Genomic DNA, 20,338 nt, shown 5'->3' on the forward strand with positions numbered 1-20,338 from the left:
ATGACCCCCTCACACTATTTTTTTTGGGGTGAAATCCTAGTCACCCACACAGGTAAATGGGCTTTGGGTGGGTGACATACACTGGAAACAGCATGCATGGCCACCATTCCACCCCAAGCTGTGGAACACCTGCATAGCCGCTTGATAGCTGCAAACACAGCCACTTGGCAGTCCCGGGTGTGCAGCGGTGGCTGAGACTTGCAGTGGTCTCTGGCCATAGTGTCTTGGTAGAGGATAGATGTAGCTGCTAAACCCATTGACTATGCCTCCAGTGCTCCCCTGCCCATAGACGCTGCTCGTGGAGCACCCATGGGCGGGGGCGGGGGGAAAGTGTGTGCTCAGCACCCACCGACAGCCCTGCAGATCAGCGCCTCTCCCTCCCTCCCAGCTCCTCCCACCCACCTCAGTCAACTGTTCAGCAGTGTGCAGGAGGTGCTGGGGGGGAGGAGAGGAGTGGGGTCAGGAAGAGGGGGGGAGGGAAGAGGTGGGAGTGGGGGTAGGTGCTTGGAGGAAGGGGTGGAGTGGGGGCAGGGCCCGGGATGGAGCAGGTCTATTCCCCTTCCCCCCACCCACAGGATCTGAGCAAGTTGGTGCCTATGACCCTGCCCTTCCATACTGCTGCAAAGAGGGGGTGCAGAGTGCTCCTGCATGGCCTTTCCACAGCCGGGCCTCACACCACTGGCCCATTTTGAGTCTTTCATGATCACATAATGTGGAGAGGGGCAGGAATTTCCCTTTAATGACTAGAAGTGTTTCCCTGAATGTATTTGTCTCTGGCTATGGAGGTTGGCAATACGTGTAGGCTTTGGGAGAGGGAAATCGTATGGAAAGGTGTGTTCAGGTCATGCTGCATTTGACCCCAAAAAGGGTTGACAATGCCTATGGTGAGGAGCCTCTACTGCCTGTGTGGCAGGGAGTACACCTTTCCTCTGCAGCCTCTCATCTCTGTCCCTTTGTTAAGGAGGACTGCTGTATTGTCAGTGCTCTGAGCCTTTGTCTTTCCTATTGCTACAGGTTTTGGAGGTGGTAATTGCAATAGGAAGGCATCTGTAATGAGCTGGCCTTCTCCCCAGTTCCCAAAGCACCCACTGTCATCACCTAGAATCTCTTTCCAGAGTTTATTTCCCAATATAGGCAAAACAACAGTTCTGCAACCCACCCTGGGATACAGCTCCCAGGGTTCCCTCTCCCTTTACCTCATACAGGAACTTCCAGCTGCTCTTGCTTCTTGCAGCACCAGGTCTTCATCTCCTCCAGGGAAAGGGGGCCTGTCATAAATAGATAGCTAAGGGTTAATGTTTCTTTCACCTGTAAAGGGTTAACAAAGGGAACCAAACACCTGACCAGAGGACCAATCAGGAAACTGGATTTTTTCAAAACTCAGGGAGGGAATGTTGGGTCTGTGTCTTTTGTCTGTCTCTCGGCTATGAGAGGCTTCTTTCTATCTTCAAGCTTCTAATCTTCAGTTTCAAAGTTGTAAGTACAAAGGTAGCAAAAAAATAGGCTTTTATATGTTTTGTTTTGTATTTACATGTGTGTAGTTTGCTGGAATGTTTAAATTGTATCTCTTTTTGAATAAGGCTGTTTATTCATATTTTTCTTTTAAGTAATAGCCCTGTGTATTGTCAACTTAATGCAGAGATCATATGTTCATGTGTTTTTTCTTTCTTTTTATATAAAGCTTTCTTTTTAAGACTTGTTTGAGTTTTTCTCTCTGGGTAGGCTAAGGAACGAAGGGAAGGGGAATTCTCTTTGTGTTAGATCTACGGAGGGTAAAGCTCTGCAGCACCAGGGAATTGGTGGGAGGGGGAAGAGAGATAGAATCATTTCTGTTTCCTTGTATTTGGGGTTTGTCTCTTTGTGGAATAGAGGAGACATGCTTCTTGGTATTGTGATGTAAAGAGATTGCATCAGTAATTCTCAGGTTAGCCCAGAGAGGAAAGTCTGGGTGGGAGAGAGAGGGGGAAGGGAAGTGGGTTATTTCCCTTTGTGGTAAGACTCAGGGCTTCTGAGTCTTGGGGTTCCCCAGGGAAGGGTTTGGGGAGACCAGAGGGAGCCAAAACCCTGGAATTTTTGGCTGGTGGCAGCGAGATCAAATCTGAGCTGGTAATTAAGCTTAGAGGGGTTCATGCTAGCTTCTCAGGTTATGAACGCTAAGGTTCAAATCTGAGTAGGAAGCTACGACAGGGCCTCTTTTAAACATAACTGGCATCAGCTGACCAGGGCTGGGGAGCACTTGGCCTGTGACACTCCCTCTCTTTAAGACCTTGTCCACCCCTAGGGGGAGCCTTACAGTCCACAACCTAGCCAAAGGACAGTCAATAGAGCCTCATTTTTTGAGATTCGGGTCTTTAAGGTCTTTGTATGCAGAGTATCTAATTCTCCCTCAATCTTATTAACCGTCAAGATCAGGTGGCCCCTTTCTTCCTGAGTCACCTGATGTTCTGCAGCCAGCTGTGCTTTCCAGATTGTCAGCAGCTGCTAGTTGTTCTGGCAGTCCCCCCCTCCCATAAAACAGGTGCTCCCTGAATCCTCTTCCACAAAAAGCACTGCGTTCACCCCTGGCCTTTTATCTGGGCCCCAGCATGCTGATGAGACCTGTCTGGGCCCTCGCTGCCTGCTGTTTGGTCTGCAGTCCTGTCTGGGCTTGCACTGCTTGCTGCTTATTCTGTGCCATCAGCTTTCGCTCCCTAGTACCCTTCTGCATCTGGAGAGTAGCCAACTCCTCAGTCAGGAACTGCTGTTTCCCACACTCTGTATCCACCCCAAACCATGTTAGTTCTTAGTCCAGTTTTATCTCTGATTGATGATCTGCTGGAAGGTGTTTACATTCTCTAGTTCTTGTTGACACTCTTTCAGCTGCTCTGATAACTTTTAAAGAGTTCTGTGGCACCTTATAAACTAACAGACATATTGGAGCATAAGCTTTCATGGGTGAATACTCACTTGGTGAGATGCATGTAGTGGACACACAATAGCAGATTTAAAGGTAGTCATCCTGTAGCAAAAAAACTTCAGGACCAGACTTCAAACAGAACCTGCTGAGCTTCAGTTCATCTGCAAATTTGACACCATCAGCTCAGGATTAAACAAAGACTGTGAATGGCTTGCCAACTACAAATGCAGTTCTCCTCCCTTGGTTTTCACACCTCAGTTGCTAGAAGAGGGCCTCATCCTCCCTGACTGAACTAACCTCGTTATCTCTAGACTGATTCTTGCCTGCATATTTATACCTGCCTCTGGAAATTTCCATTGCATGTATCTGACAAAGTGCATATTCACCCACGAAAGCTTATGCTCCAATACATCTTTTAGTCTATAAGGTGTCAGAGGACTCTTTGCTGCTTTTACAGATTCAGACTAACACAGCTACCCCTCTGATACTTATAAGCTTTAAAGATGACTGAGGACTTCCTCTTAGTCTGTCTCAAGTGGATGGGTGAGGTTCTGTGGCCTGCAACGTGCAGGAGGTCAGACTAGATGATCATGATGGGCCCTTCTGGTCTTAAAGTCGATGAGTCTATAACTCAGACTTCCAGCTCCCTCCACTCCTTTTCTGATCAGCTGTTGGTTTTCCTCTGTCTTTGGCCATGGATCTAGGTTCACAAGACCTTTCTTGTCTGTCTGCTCTTGCGCTGCTTTCCTCTGCATCAGGTCTGGGAAACCCCACTAGTGTCTTCCTAAAATCACCGGTCATGGAAGATCCTTCACTATTCTGACACGTAGCCGATCTCTCCACCTCGGACCCCCGCTCAACCTCTGTTGTGGGGGTAGAATCATGTCTCTCAATGTATACATGAGACATGTATGGGGGAGATGCTGATACATCTTCTTTGCCAGCACCCCATTTTCCTGGACAAGGGTGTACTCACATCCTGAGACCACTAGATCTTCTACAAACACTCCTCCCCAGTCAGACTGGTACCATGTGTGGCTGAGCCCCAGTGCCATTCAGAGTGACTTCAGGCTTCAAACCTGGTAATCACACTCCTTTATTGGTCATCCAAATATACACAGGCCTGCTATATCTGAAGCACATCACTGGACTTCCCTGACCAGCTCCAGAAGCACTCCCCCTGTTTGGGCTGTTTGGGACACTTTCCCTTTGATAGCTTCCTGATGAATTCCAGATCGTGGTATCCCCTTGTTTGGTCTCCTGCAATGGGACATTCCTAGTGTGCCATGCCATTCAAGCCACCTGGTTATTTCAAGCCTCAAAGGCTTCTGCCTGTTCAACTGCCTCTCCCACTGGGCAGGTTGGAATCTCCTTACCCCCCTCTGGACTCCCACTTGGTCCATGTTTTTCTCTATGGAGCTATCTCTGAGGATAATCACCAGACAATGAAGTCCCATAATCTCTAAATCGCTACCCATGGTTGTACTTCCGCGGGGAATGGTTCAGCCAAAACGTGGTGCCACTATATCTCCGGAGTCAACCCCAGTTTATCCAAGATGGCAGCCTTCACTACAGGATAGGAGCCTGCCTGCTTGTCATTCGCTGCTCGTGAGGTTGCCTGTACCTTGCCTGTCAGAAATGGTGCTATGCAGGCTGCCCAAGTCGATTCTTCCTAGCTGCTGCACTGGCCACTCACTCAAAAGGCCAGTGCAGCAGTTAGGCCTCCAGGTCATCCTCTTGCCCCAGCTTTGCCAAGCCAGAGACCAGTCAGCCCAAACTACCTTCTCCAGTACCAGTTTAATTTCCCAGGGTCCCTTGGCCCAGCTGCTTCTGCAAAGACTCTTGTCATTGGAAGTGAGCCTCCTGCCATGTCTGTGGAGTGGCAAATTGGGCCTCTTGCTGTTTCTGCAGTTGTTCCACCAATTGCAGAAATACAGTTTGGATCTGTTGCTGCTGTTCCTAGTGCCACTGTAGCACAACTGCCTGCTGCTGCTGTGTGGCTGTCTGCTGCTGCTGCACCATTACCAACAGGATGTATCACATACTCCATCTTTACTGAGTATCCAAACTGGGATGGGGTGCCAGACAGTGCTCAGAAGCTTCAATTTCCCCTGGATTCTGGGGACTGATTTCCTACCTGCATTCCCTGCCACATTTTAACAAGCTGGCCTTCTCCCCAGCTCTCAAAGGAAGATAATTTTCACTCATCCCATTTTACGGCTGGGGAAACTGAGGCATGGAGAGGCGTACCCAATTCCGCGCACCATCAGCTGCAGAGCCTGGTTTTTCTGACTCCTAGTCCTGCGCATTGCTCTTTGGGCTAAGCTACTTTTCTTGCCAGTGGTGAAAACCATGCCTCTTACACATGGTTTTATTAGCCATGCAAGTAGGGCTGGCCAGAAAACAAGAATTCTATTTTGTGGAAAAAGTCCAGATTTAAAAATTTGTTTTCATTCCAATATGGAAGAAAAAATGAAACATTTTTGTGAAAGAGAGAGGGAGAGGGGCCCACCTAAAAACAGCCAATCATCAAATGGTTTGGTTACTCACCTGGGATGTGAGAAGCCCAAGATCAAGTCCCTGCTTTGCCTGATTCAAGTCTCTATCTCACACAATCCCTCCTATTGGAGCTGTTTCACTTTAAATAAATCAGTATTAATTGGGCCTGACAGATTAACTGACCATATAGCCTGGTGCTTAGGGAACTCAACTGGGATGTGGGAGACAAGTTCCTGCTCTGAATCAGGTAGAGCAGGCAGTTGGTCTGGGGTCTCAGGTGAAGCTTCTAAATCAACAGGCCATTGGCTATTCTGTGGCTATTCTCTCTCTCTCCCTCTCATTCATATATATATTACATTCTGTAATGAGAAAACTTCCCAATGAAAGTTGTCTTTCTGCAAAAATTTTAGTTTTGATGAATTGACATTTTCTAACAAAAAAAAATGTAGTTGAAAAAATTCTCTCTCTGTTCTACATGCAAATATGCTACAGTAAAACCTCAGAGTTATGAACACCAGAGCTACAAACTGACCAGTCAACCACACTGGAAGTACACAATCAGGCAGCAGCAGAGAGCAAAATAAAAGAAAACAAACGCGAATACTGTATAGTTCTGTGTTAAATGTAAATTATTTTTAAAAAAAGGAAAACAATATTTTTTTCTTCTGCATAATAAAGGTTCAAAGCTGTATTAAGTCAGTGTTCAGTTGTAAACATTTGAAAGAACAACCATAACGTTTTGTTCAGAGCTACGAACATTTCAGAGTTACGTTCCCAAGGTGTTTGTAACTGTGAGGTTCTACTGTACTGGCCATGTCAGCAGTAACTAACAGAGAGTATGTTGAAGAACACCACTACTGAACCTGCTCTTACTGCTTTTATTATAAGTGTGGCTGTTAAGAGGGATGCTCTTTCTTTTGCTGCTGCTGCTGCTGCTGTTGTAATCTTGAGGTGGGCTGGCAGGTTTACTGCCAGAGTCTACTTGTTTGTTTACCAAGAAAAAGGAGCACAGTTTCAGTCAAAGTGCAGGTGTGGGTAGTCATTGAATTTTTACAGCTCCTGTTTGATAGTCATAGGCCTCATGAAAGAGCCTGCTATTGCTACTAGTATATAATCCTGCTGTTACCTTCTGATGAAGTGCTTCTTCCCCAAGTGAGAAAATGATTGTAGAAATGTGTTTTGTCATTTTTTTCCCCAGAAGAACATAACAGCCACAGAAGAGAAAACATCACATCTGTGCTGTAACCCCTTATTCCTTTAAAACCCTTCTCCCATGGCTATGTTTTCAGTGACTGGGAATGTACAGTCCTCTTTGCTAGTCCTTGAATTATAGGTATTCCACCGGACAACGCAGGCATTCACAAACATGTACATATATACATAGACATTGGCATTCTGCAGCAGAGCAGTGGAGCTATTCTAGTCTTATTTTACATCACTGGGTCATTCATGTAGATAAAGAGAACACAACCAGTCTGAATAATAGCAATGATGTGGGGTCTTTTAAGAGGTAGAACCTCACCCCTTTCAGAAAAAAAATGCAAATTATTATTTCTTTAACTTAGCTTTCCTGCACGTAAAATCTCCAGATAATGAGGCGGAAGAACAGGAAGAAATAAACAAAGCCCTTATATTTAACCCTTGACTGCCACTCAGGTGCCCCAGTGATGGGTGTAGCAAATACAGAGAAAGATTAGATAAACTTAAAAGGAGGGAAATTAGAGAGACTCCAGAACAGTCTTTTCCCAGAAATGTGTTTGTACAACTCCCAGTGTACTTCAGTTGAGTAAACATGTTAGGTAACCAAACCTAGAAACATTAGTAGTGTTGCTAAGGCCAAAAATGACTCATTACTGGACTTGGGAGCAAGTCCTGCTTAGGTTGCTGAGATGTGAAACGTGTATAACACTCCAGATATTTGGAAAGGAAGTTCTTGGTGTTACCAGAGCTATATCATCTGCTATGGTCTGACTTTTCATTTCAAATTTCTTCTTGGTGTGCAAATTGTTAAAATGGCTATGCCAAAAATGCCAGCTGGTTCAGCTTATCTAAGCATTGTATCCTCACTGAAAACTGAAGGCAATCATTAGTGTATGGACAATATTGACATTCAAGGATTATAGGAGACAAGTGGAAAAAGTTCATATGAACAACTGCTTTTTGAAGGAATATGAGCGATGGCAAATTTCAGAATAACGGAAATACCAGATGGTTACAATCCATAACATAGAATGAGAATTTAGAAATGGAAAAAACTCATTCTAATAATTCACTATTAATCTCTGCAGCATACTTTCTAGTGCTTTAGTTCTAAATGTCCCAATGTGTTGGGGCTTCTACTACTTCCGCTGAGGGGAATTATACAGCCTGATCTATCTCACTCAACTTTTTCTTAATATTCAGTTTTTCTCTTTCTTAATTTAAAATCCTTACTTCTAATTATACCCCCAAGTACCTCACAATTTTTTTTCCTTCCGTGGTATCGACCTCTTTCAAACAGCTTGAAATACTTTGATCATGTTCTCTCTGTTGTTTCTTAGCCAAACTAGGCACATTACATCTGTCCTCATAAAAATTTCACTAATCTGATCATTTTTGTTGCTTTTCTCCGAATCCATATGAGTGTAATAATTGATAATATATTTTTGGTAATGTGGTGCTCAGAACTAAATGAAATATTCCAACAGCAGACAAACGAGAGATGGACAGAGAGACACTATTAGCTCCCTGCTCCAGGGCATGATATATTTGAGTAGCACAGTCCCAAATCACATCAGTCAGATTGGTCATGCCTGTGATATCCACATATGACCTTTCACTGGCATCCACTTTCCCCACCCAAATTCCTAATAATTTCTCCCTCCCTTACTCTGTACATCCTCCTGCTCAATATCACTAAGTTAGCAATGAGTTATGCAGTATGTGATGCACATACGACAAACCATTTGAAAGAATATCTTTCCCTCCTTATTATCTCTCTTTGTCTGGTTCTCTGTGTCTGTCTAGTATCTACCACAGTTCCTTCTAGATCCCTCACAGTTCATTAGGAGGTTGCTCAATTTATTAGGAACCAATCATGCATTCAGACATTCGTCCATCTGAAGTGCACTTTTAAATGTTAGACTATACACTAATCAAGGTGAACATGATAATGAGAACACGTTCACATTGTTAAGGTAAATGACCCAACGCACTCAGAGTGAAGACATATTTGAACTACAATTCGTGATTTTCATTGGAACTCTGAGAGCGTTGTTTTGTAGCTGCCTTGCAAATGTGTGATTATCATTACACTGCTGGTAGGACACTTGCCATTTCATTGTTGCTTTGTGATACATTTCTAGTTGCCACTGTCTGAGGAGGATTCTGTGGTGAATTGTACATAAGTTGGACTATAAATGCCTCAGTGCTGCAAGCGCACACACACGCTTCACATTTTTACAAGTAGAAATGTCACAATGGTGAGTGGTACAGCCCACATGCAGATATTGGATGCTCTAGGCCTGTGCACATTGAAATCAGCAGGTGTTTTACCATTAAATTCATTGCAACCAGGATTGGGGCCTACGGCTGTGTGAAATGAAAAAACAAAAGAGTTGGAAATGAAATATATTGTCAGAAATATTAGGGGCATAGGGAAGATTGAGCAGGCTGATCAGAAGTTTCTCTTCTGCATGTTGAATAGGATCTGTCCTGGGATAATGATTTGACCATAGGGAAGTGAGATCTCAGAGGCAGATATTTCAAATTACAGGGGAGAACCTAACATTGATTTGTGTTAAATAAGAAATTCCTCTCTGGGAGTCTCATGCGAAACACTGGGCTGCTTAGGTGAGTAATGGGCCTGATCCTGCAGCCCGTGGATTGTTCAGATGAGCAAAAGTGGCAGGATTAGGCCCCCAGGTCTGTAGTCTTGTGTCAGGAGGCTCAAACAGATAGGACTTGCAGAGTGTGTTCTGTACTTTGGGTAGTTTATTACTGAGCACTTTTCACTTGGGACAATTTCAGGTGATCCCAAGACTGCAGCTGATTGCCTAGTGTCAATAAATTCTAGTATAGAACAGGGACTTAGTACAGTTGTCACTTGTTAGTCCAGGGGTTTGGATGATGCTCTCATTGAGGCTTTGTGGTCCCAAGGCAGGTGTAGGAAGTCGGGTGGAGGTTTACATAGCTCCTGAGCCATGCTGCCCTGCTCAGGCAGGTCATGTGGGTGCCTTCAACTTAACCAATACTCCTCTGTTCTTACAACAACACACCTTGTGATAGTAAGGCCAGAAATTTTATCCCTTCATTTTAAAGAAAGCAACTGTACAGGGAACTAATCTTTATTGTGGACTCAACCCTTTTGTGCTTTTGAATACAATAGTTACAATGTTTGGTGGCTGGTTTTTGTTTGTTTTTGTTTTTAGCAAATGCTATTGGTTTGTATTGTTGTGGCTGTGGCACTTGTATTCTTAACTGGAAATGACCTAAGAAAAATAGACATTATGCCAAAACTCTTAGGGATATTTATATGTCAGTAAAATCCAAACTAGAGGAGGCATTCTCAAACAAGCTTAACATGTTGATGAAGGTGATAGGAAGCCAAACCCAGACTGGAGTCAGTGTGGAAGCTGGATGCGGATTGTACATTAACAATTATTAACTTGCTTGGTTGAGGTGAAAGGATTTGCACAGCAAAGTAAAATAACTTTATTTGTGATACTTCCAAGGAATGAGGGCAGTATGCAAGGCCCAGATGCTCTTGTCAATATCCCCTCCTCGGAAAGCCAGCAGCATCCATAGTGAGAAACTGCAGTACTGTCAGTAAGCCATATTTTCCCACATGGCTGGACTGAAGAACAGTTTTATATAAGGGGTTGTGCTGTTCGTGGGGCATGCAGCCCCATTTCCATAGATCAGGATAAACTGTAGCTCAGGAAGAACTAACATGATTCACTCTCTCTGCCTGCCAATACAGGATTGTTCCCAATAATATTTTTTCTATTGTTTCTAGATTTAAATGTCACAGGCAATAGGGTTTCACCACTTTTCTTGGAAGACTGTTGCAGAGTCATCTGACTGTCAAAATATTTCCCCGATAGTCCATTTGCATTTTCCCTCCCTTAATTTCTTCTCAGTAATGTAGCTATCACCTTTCTGTTTACAGCTTTCCAACATTTTAGATTATTATTTCCTCCTTAGTCATTTCTTAGCAAGCTTGACATATTTCGCTTTTTAAAAAGACTATCACATACCATTAAATTTTACCTGTTTCCCCTGTATTGAGCCCAATAACTTGTATTTGACTTAAGCAAGTTTTCCAGAAAGACATGAAGTCTTGATCTGAAGTCACCAAGAGATTCATGGATCATAACGTTACAAGGGATCATTGTGATCATCTAGTCTTGACTCATATAATCCAGGCCATAGGGTGTCCCTGAATTAATTCCTGTTTGAAGTAGAGCATATCTATTAGAAAAACATCCAGGGTACCACTTCCCTTGGTAGTTTGGCGCAATGGTTAATTAACATCACTATTTAAAGAATTGTGCCTTATTTTTCGTTTGAATTTTTCTGGCTTCAGCTTCCAGCCATTGTTTCTTGTTATGCCTAAAGAGTCCTCTAGTACCTGGTATTTTCTCCCTGTAAATGTATTTATACATCATAATCATATCAATTCTCAATCTTCTTTTTGATAAACTGAAAGGATTGAGCTTTTTCAATCTCTGATTGTTAAGGTATTTTTTCCATCCCGTGGACCACTTCGGTAACTCAGGATATATTGGGGGAAAAGAATCCCTTCCTGACCCTTGCATGTGGCTGGCTGAAACCTCAAAGCATAAACTTTTAGGAACATAATACAGAAACCGCGAGTGAGCCCAAGGATTGCCAAACTCTGCCTTCTATAGTTGCTTGTCCACATAGATCTTTTTCAGAGCTTCTTTTTTCTAGCATCCAGTTCCCCCAACCCTCATTCTGTAGGTAAACCCTGCATTCTTTGTTCTTAGATGTATGACTTTGCCTTTGGCTGTATTAATACTAATTTTGTTTGAATGGGCCTGTCATAAACAGATAGCTAAGGGTTAATGATTCTTTTACCTGTAAAGGGTTAACAAAGAGGACCAATCAGGAAACTGGATTTTTTAAAAGCTTAAGGGAGGGAATTTGCGGGTCTTCTTTGTCTTGGGTCTGTGTCTTTTGTCTGTCTCTCAGCTATGAGAAGCTTCTTTCTATCTTCTAATCTTCTGTTTCCAACTTGTAAGTACAGTAGAAAAACAATATAGGCTTTTATGTTGTTTTGGGTGTATTTACATGTGTGTAACTTGCTGGAATGTTTCAAATTGGATATCTTTTTGAATCAGACTGTTTATTCATATTTTCTTTTAAGCAATAGCCCTGTATTGTCATCTTGATACAGAGATCATTTTGATGTCTTTTTTCTTTCTTTTTTATATAAAGCTTTCTTTTTAAGACTTGTTTGAGTTTCTTCTCTCTGGTAGGCTAAGGAACAAGGGGAGGGAATTCTCTTTGTGTTAGATCTAGGAGGGTAAGCTCTGCAGCACCAGGGGAATTGAGTGGGAGGGGGAAGAGAGAGAGAATCATTTCTGTTTCCTTGTATTTGGGGTTTGTCTTTTGTGGAATAGAGGAGAACATGCTTCTTTGGTATTGTGATGTAAAGAGATTGCATCAATACTCTCAGGTTAGCCCAGAGAGGAAAGTCTGGGTGAGAGAGGAGGGGGAAGGGAGTGGGTTATTTCCCTTGCCAGTAGACTCAGAGCTTCTGAGTCTTGGGGTCCCTCCAGGGAAAGTTTGGGGAGACCAGAGCGAGGCAGGCGCTGTAATTCCTGTCTGGTGGCAGCGAGATAAGATCCAAGCTGGTAATTAAGCTTGGAGGTTCATGCTAAGCACCCAGATTTTGGACGCTAAGGTCCAGATTTGGGAGAAAGGCTTATGATATTCTAAGAAGGTCTCAGGTGGATACATCACCATGCTATATAGTTGGGAAATTTCTTGTTGCAGTATGAACAACAACCTGTCATACGAGAGGGGTTATGATTGGAACATGCGATTGATTATTATTAGCCTGTTCTAAATAGGCCTATATAGATAGGTCTCCCTCTCTTTTTTCCATCTCTTCGTTGAAAAGCATAGAGATATATATATTGCTATGTTCTCTTTTGATAGATAGATATATAATAGTCTGCTGTCTGCTTCTCTTTTGTAAGCTTCCTCTATTGGCTGCTCTGTTCTCTTTTGTTAAACTTCCTCTTTGGCTGCTTGTCTCTCTTTGTAGGCAGGAGTCTTTTTTCTTTTTCTCTCAGCTCTCTTCATTGTATTTTTTTCTCAAGGTCTCCCTCCCGCCTGTGAATGGCCGTCTTTTATTTGTTCCCTCTGCCTCTAGTCCTCGCTGGTTCCTGCTTTAGGGATCTTTGGTAGTCATTGGTTCCTGTTTTCTTTGTGTTGGCGGTGCCCTCTGGTGTTTGCTTGTCTGACACTTCTGGCTCTTTGTTTGGCCACAGGAGGGTCACCCCAGTGATCCCTGAAGCTGGCACAAGAGTGTAGCCAGGGAGAAGGGGCATGGCTGCGATATCCATGCCCCTGACAATCTCAGGGTGTCACAAAGGTCCCTCAGGGTTGTTGGCAGTCAGCACAAGTGATAGCAACTATCAAAGAGACCAGATCAGACTGTCAAGTATCAGAGGGGTAGCCGTGTTAGTCTGGATCTGTGAAAGCAGCAGAGAATCCTGTGGCACCTTATAGACTAACAGAGGTTTTGGAGCGTGAGCTTTCGTGGGTGAATACCCACTTCGTCAGATGCAGGTAATGAAAGCCTCCAAAGCAGCAGAAAAAAAATTTCTCTCTGGCTACTTTTAAAACCAAACCCTTTCTCTCTGCTAAAAACCCCTAGCAGGAAAAAGGAAAATAGTATTCCTACTGGCTTCTGGATTCTATCTTTCCCACGTCACTGCCATTCATATCATAAACCTCTTACCAAGGGATCCAGATGGCTCCACTAATCTTTGTGTCATCTGCAAATTTTAGCAGCAGATTTTATATTTACTTTCAGATCATTGATTAAAATGTTGACTGCATCATTCTGATTTAGAAATGTGCCTCATCGGAATTGTAGTTTGGTTGCCTCATGTCCCCATTCTCCTCTATAGGCTTGGTTCCTCAACTGTACTATATCTCCCAGGACACACCCTGGCCAATGACTCCCATGATGCAATGCTTCCTCTCTCCAAGAGAGGAGACTGTATCATGGTAGCTGTAGTTCAACCAGGGAGACCAGCCTATAGAAGAGAATAGGAGCACAAAGCATCTGAACTACAACTCCTGAGGGCTCCATGGCAGAATAACCATATCGCAATATTCAGTTCAGCAGAAATTTTTCTGTATTTGAATTTCTGCTGAAAAATCAAAGGTTTTCCCACTGAAAAACCCACTTTTCAACTAGCTCTACCTTAACCATTATTGCTGCTCTTCTCTGAACTGCCTCAGATTTGATAATGATGAAGAGGTCAAAATTGGGTGTAGTTTTCCTTTGTGGTTGCATCATAATCATGGATGATAGTAGTGAAGGGTATAGCAAACTCAAGTGTAATTTACTATTTTCTATCTCCATCAGTGCTTCACTAATGTTACTACTTTCCATTTTCTCTCTCCTATTGAATGCATGGTTCAGCATTATTCCATATTTGCCCAGATATTGTAGCTTGCATTTTTCCAGATATGAGTCAACAGTGTAACACTGTTTTGTGAGGGGCGGGGGGCGAGCATACATCATTCTGGGATGTATTAGCAGAAGTGCTGTAAGCAAGACACGAGAATCAATTCTTCTGCTCTACTCCACGTGGATTAGGCCTCAACTGGAGTATTGTATCCAGTTCTGGGTGCCACATTTCAGAAAAGCTCTGGACTTTCTCCAATTTGTCCACATAAGAGCAACATAAATGATTAAAGGTCTAGGAAACATGACCTGTGAGGGAGGATTGAAAAAATTGGGTTTGTTTAGTCTGGAGAAGGGAAGAGTGAGAAGGGGACATAACCGTTTTCAAGTACATAAACATTGTTACAAGGAGGAAGGAGAAAAAGTATTCTCCTTAACCTCTGAGAATGGGACAAGAAGCAATGGGCTTAAATTGCAGCAAGGATGGTTTAGGTTGGACATTAGGAAAAAATTGCTGACTGTCAGGGTGATTAAGCACTGGAATAAATTGCCTAGAGAGATTGTGGAATCTCTATCATTGGAGATTTTAAAGAGCAGGTTACATAAACACCTGTCAGGAATGCTCTGGATAAATCTTAGTCCTGCCATGAGTGCAGGATATTGGACTAGATGACCTCTTGAGGTCCCTTTCAGTCCTTTGATTCTATGATTGTTTAAGAGATGTCCCTATCCCTGAAATCCTGTAACACAGCTAGCTGGAGTTCAGTTAATGGATTCACCGGTCACTACTCCATTGTCACAGTTTCTATATCGGATGCCCATTTTGGTAGAGGTGTTCTATAATCATTATTCAGACAGGTACTGCAATCGCTCCCCTCCCTGAGGGGCAACTGCAAGTCGCTTACCTACGTGGGATCCAGGTGGAAGAGTGCTCACAACTAGGAGAGGTTGCTTACCTTCTCATATCTGGTGTTCTTTGAGATGCTTTGTCTGCATGGATGCCATGACTTGCCCTTCTTCCCCAATGATATTGAGCCTTTATCTGGATTTCTATGTTAGTTAAGGAACTGTGTGGCAGTTGGTGCTGCTCTGCCTTTTATACTCACACTGTAAGGGCATCAAGGTGTACAAGAGGGTGCTGGCTAAAAGATTCTGGTGTTGGCTGCACCAGGTGAGTGCCCCACAGTGGGATCCTTGTGAGTCTAGAAGAAATTCAGTTGCTGTAAACTTAGTACTTTTGCTTCCCCCCCCCCCCCAATTTCTCCACACTTGGTTTATATCCATCCATTTTCTTCCTTGTTTTACTTTATTCTGCTTTTTGTATTTTCTCACTTCCTCTTCCTAGAGCAGAGCCCTGAATCTCAAAATCTCTGCAGTTAGGGGAATATTGGAAATCCAGTCCAGAATTTAGCAATTGGAGCACATCTTTAAAGTTTTCTTGTATGTGCCCTTTGTCTTTTTTCATCACTTTTAAAAAATTGTTTAACTTCATAACAGCCTTTAAGATCTCTTCCCAACATCTTTTATCTGCAGGGGGTTTTTAGTCTACTTTTCCACTTAAACTTAGAACAAAGCATTCCAAGTTCCCCACCCTCTTTTTCCTTTGCCTTTTCTTGTGGTTAGCTCTCCTGCAGCTCCTTATTGCTAGGCCTGACAGCTCAGTTGAAGAAAAATGGCAGTACTGCAAGGCATGATAAGTGCAAAGGTTTCTGGCAAGGAAAATTGTGCTGTAATGTTACATTATTAGTCTCTGTGCTTGATGAATAGAATATACTGGTTGCTGGACAGGAGCTTTGTTCTGAAAGATCAGGGTGGGTGAGAGTCTGCATTAACAATGGTTAGGTTGTGATGAAATATGGATTTTAATACTTAATAAAAATATTTTTGTTATGTGGGCTGTATAAAATGTATGATGCCCTTACCAGAGTGGTATAATTAACAGGTTTTTTGTTCAATGGCCAAACCTGGGGGGGGGAAGTCAGGTTGGCACAAAACAATTCTTTTTTGAAGTTTTTGATAAAACAAAAAAGTCAAAAGAATCTTGTTTCATTTTGTTTGTGAGGTTTTTTACCTTTAAAAATAAAATTTAAGCAAAATTCTAAATGAAAAGTCATGAATAAAAAATCAAAATGTTTTGTTTGGAAAATGCAGATTTTTTTTTTGTCACAATTTTTCACAAATTCACTAAATGCTTCGATCAACTAGTATATGCATTTTTTGGCTAAACAAGTTTTGTTTGAAAAATTTCACTTAGTTGTAGTCCTTATCTATTAATTTCCTTGCTTTTAAGTTACATGAGTTTTGAAAATGATGTAATATTATAGGTCAGAACATTGTTGGCTCTTAGCAGATTTAATGAGTTTTTTAAACCAAATGTTTTAATTTTGTAATTTCCCAAAGTTTGTTGATTGTTTGGTTTGTTTTAAACATCTTTTATGGTTTTATTTTGTGTAGTCCTGGAAGACTTAACCTTAACCACCAGTAAGATCAGAATTCTGTTCAAAACTCTGCCACAAACTTCCTACAAAGTATGATCTTTGTCAAATCATTTAAGCCTGTGTTCCTCAGTTATCCCATCTGGACATTGCCATAGGAGGGAAACAGAGGAGGAGGAGGAGGAGTAATTCTACCAGACACTGGAGTTTCTTTTCACTTTTGAAAATAGTCAGCTGAGAGACTGATGATGAAAATATTTTTGTCATCTTATTTTGGGTGGGTTGTTTTTTTGTTTTTGTCTCATTGACAGAGATAGAAACATGGTTGGTTATGTTCAGAGTAAACATGGCAAATTTTAGGTCAAGCCAAAGCTATAAAGAGAAAAAGTTTTCTACAATGGAAGGTGATTGTAGCCTTAATTAAGAGGAATCTACCATTTCTCCATGTTAAAATACTATGTGCTTATCTAGCATCTTACGCCCAAGGATCATATAAAAGACCTTAATTAAGCCTTGCAACATCCCTGTCAAGTAGCTATTTAGAATCGACTTCTCCTTGCCTGTCCCCTGGCAAAAGATCAACGCCCTCAATACCTTCCTGATCTCCCGCATCTCCTTTGTCCTCAGTGTCCCTGAACAAGGCTGAGAGCACCATCAGGCAGCTGATGAGGAAATGGCTCTACCTTCCCCAGAGGGCCAGCACCGACATCATCTACATTTCCCACAGGCAGGGCGGAGCCAACAGACCTTGGATGGGTGACCTGTGTGATGTGGTGGTGATGACCCATGCCTTCTGCCTCCTGATGTGCGTGAGCCCGATGGTGATGAGCATCGTGCAGGAAGCTGTTTGGGACTTGGTCAGGAAACGCATCGCCAGGGCCCCCTCTGAGCAGGACATTGCCATCTACCTCTGCGGCTCCCTGGAGGCTGAATTCGGGGGAGACTGGGAGAGACCTGTCCTCTCTCTGGTCCCGTGCCCACAACACCTCGAGACACCTGGGAAAGAGAATCGGCTGCTGCTGGAAGTGGTGTGAGGAACGCCGGGAGCTGGGAATACTGGGGCCATGCATAAAGACCCTGGACCACACCATCATCACCCCAACCACCAGAGCTATGCTGAAAAGGACCCTGAAAGATGCCATGTGCTGCCACTATGCTGAGAACCTCAAGTGGAAGCCAGACCAGGGCAAGGTGTTCGAGGTGTCCAGCAAGTGGGACACCAGCAACCGCTTCCTCCCCGGGGGCAGCTTCACCAGGTTCGCTGACTGGTGGTTTGTCCAAAGGGCCCGACTCAACTGCATTCCCCTCAACGGAGCCATCCACCATGGCAACTGGGACAAGCACTGCAGAAAGTGTGGCTACGCAAACGAGACCCTGCCCACATCCTATGTGGATGCAAACAGCACTCCGTAGCCTGGCAGCACTGCCACAACACCATCCAGAGCCGGCTAGTGAAAGCCATCCCGCCATTCCTGGGGAAGATCACCCTTGACTCAGCCATCCCCGGGACAGACAGCAGACTGCGACCCAACATTGTCATGATGGACGAAGAAAAGAAGAAGGTCCTCATGGTAGACGTCACAGTGCCGTTTGAAAACAGGTCACTGACCTTTCACGAGGCCCGAGCCTGGAAGGCATTGAAGGACATGCCACTGGCAGAGACCCTGAGAGCCCAGGGTTATGAGGTCCAGATACACATGCTGATCGTGGGAGCCCTGGGTTCGTGGGACCCCCACAACGAGCCGGTTCTTAGAGGGTGCAGAATTGGTCGATGCTACGCCAGGCTCATGAGACAGCTCATGGTGTCCGACACCATCAGGTGGTCCAGAGACATTTATATGGAACACATCACAGGACACCGTCAATACCACACTGAGTAATTGAGACCACCGACCAGGGAAATGACCCATTTACTTCCCTGATGAACCCAGGGACGCACTCCACCCAAGTATTCATTCGCTACGTGGATACTGACTTGGACTCCTTATACATTCCACGGGTGGTGTACCCAAGCCCACTTATCCACTGACACTTTAAAATCTCTTGCACCCCAATCTGTGTCAATGCTGGTTATGTGATATGTATGTATCTCTTCACCCTTGCAACCGATACCTGTAATCCCTCATAACTCAAGCCTGACCCCAGATGTACAGTACCTTCCCTCTTAACTTGTGTCTATTTAATTTTAAACATTAACTTTAATAAAAGTTTTAAATCTATTATGCTGGTTAACTGACTAAGGACAGATCTACGCTTAAAATGCTGCAGTGCTTCAATGAAGGGGCTACTATGCCAACAGGAAAGCTTCTCCTGTCAACATAGCTACCGCCTCTCTCTTAAGTTGGTATAACTGCGTTGCTCATGGTATGGATTTTTCACACCCCTGAGCGACATAGAGATACCAGTGTAAGTTTATAGTGCAGACCTGACCTATCTCAAGAACACATTTCTCTCTTAATGGCAGATGCAAGAGAAGAATTCAGAAACCCTATTTCCCATTGCCATGTTTTAATCGTTAGACATGCTGTTTTATGCCTAAGCAGTAGTACTGTTTTAGCACACGTAACCTTTCCACTCATGACTTATGTTAATATATTGCATATGCACAGCCAGACAGTTGGAACACAACTGAAGGTGTGGGATTTATTCAATATGAAAAACACATCACGACGACTATACATTTTTCTATCTGCCTCCTCTAGTTCACAGGTTTGTATTAATAATGGTGCATTACAGGCCCTATATTTTATTTTTTATTTGGAGTCCTGTAGAGAGAAATCTTTTTTCTCCACCACTCACTAGATTCTAATTTTATCTGCTATAGAAGCTGACTTCATACTTCATTTCTGCCAATGATATGGCTATTTTGTACAGTGTGAATGAAGTACCTGGTGTGATAAATATTAAAGTATATCTGCAATTTCATTTTCAAAAGAAATTGGTGCTTTTCTGAGAATGACACTATTGCTACAGTATTTACTCAGTTTCCCAATTTTAATTCTGATCTTCTTGGATAGTATTTCATTCCAACTAGCTGGTAAGGCAATTCAGCATCATTTTTCTTCATTTATATCCATGTTATATTATTTCAACAGAATCATACAGTAGTGGAATGAGTTATGTTTATAGCATGCCATTTATATTTGAAAATGTGTGTATAGATATTGCAATAATTCTAATATTATATTTCACTATCTTGCCAGTGACAGGAAAATGTAGTATCCTACTACATTGAGTTATAAATGCCATATAATGTAATCTTACTAGACTATCTATTTAATTTCTGATCTTTGCAGTGTTAATAAGATTATGATGAATATAAATTCTGCTGTATATTTCCACTTGTTTAATCTTGCGTATTAGTTCACTTTCTTGTCACTACTTTGGAGTATTAAAGGCAAACTATTTGCTTTATAGTAGTGTTTAAACCCTTTTAACTGCATAACATGCATCTTTTCTTTGTCTCTGACACACATACGCCTTGATTTTTTTTCTTTGCAAGTAGACTGTCCTGATTCATACTGCTGAGACAGTTTGCCTGAGATATTTTGTGGATTTACTTTTGGAGACGGGGAAGCCAATTATGCTAATCGGAAATGCTGGGGTTGGAAAAGCAGTCCTTGTGTCTGACAAAGTTAGCAAGCTATCAGAAGATTACATGGTGGCCAAAGTCCCTTTCATTTACTACACAACATCTGCTATGCTTCAGTGTACATAACTGTAACCATTCCCACTCCAAGGACCTGATTCTCCTGTCGCTTAGCCTGTCTCTGTATAAGTGAGACTCAATTCATTTTGACAGAGTTACTATTGATTAGCACTGGTTTAAGGGAGAGGAGAATCAGGTCTTAAAAT

The 20,338-nt window shown here is 42.9% G+C and overlaps 1 pseudogene; it reads left to right on the top strand.

Annotated features, from left to right (window-relative positions):
• LOC116827195 (dynein axonemal heavy chain 11-like) overlaps positions 1–20,338 on the top strand; it is a 209,705-nt pseudogene that overhangs the window by 42,216 nt on the left and 147,151 nt on the right.

Source organism: Chelonoidis abingdonii, chromosome 10, assembly GCF_003597395.2.
Source record: "Chelonoidis abingdonii isolate Lonesome George chromosome 10, CheloAbing_2.0, whole genome shotgun sequence".
Lineage (NCBI taxonomy): Eukaryota > Metazoa > Chordata > Testudines > Testudinidae > Chelonoidis > Chelonoidis abingdonii.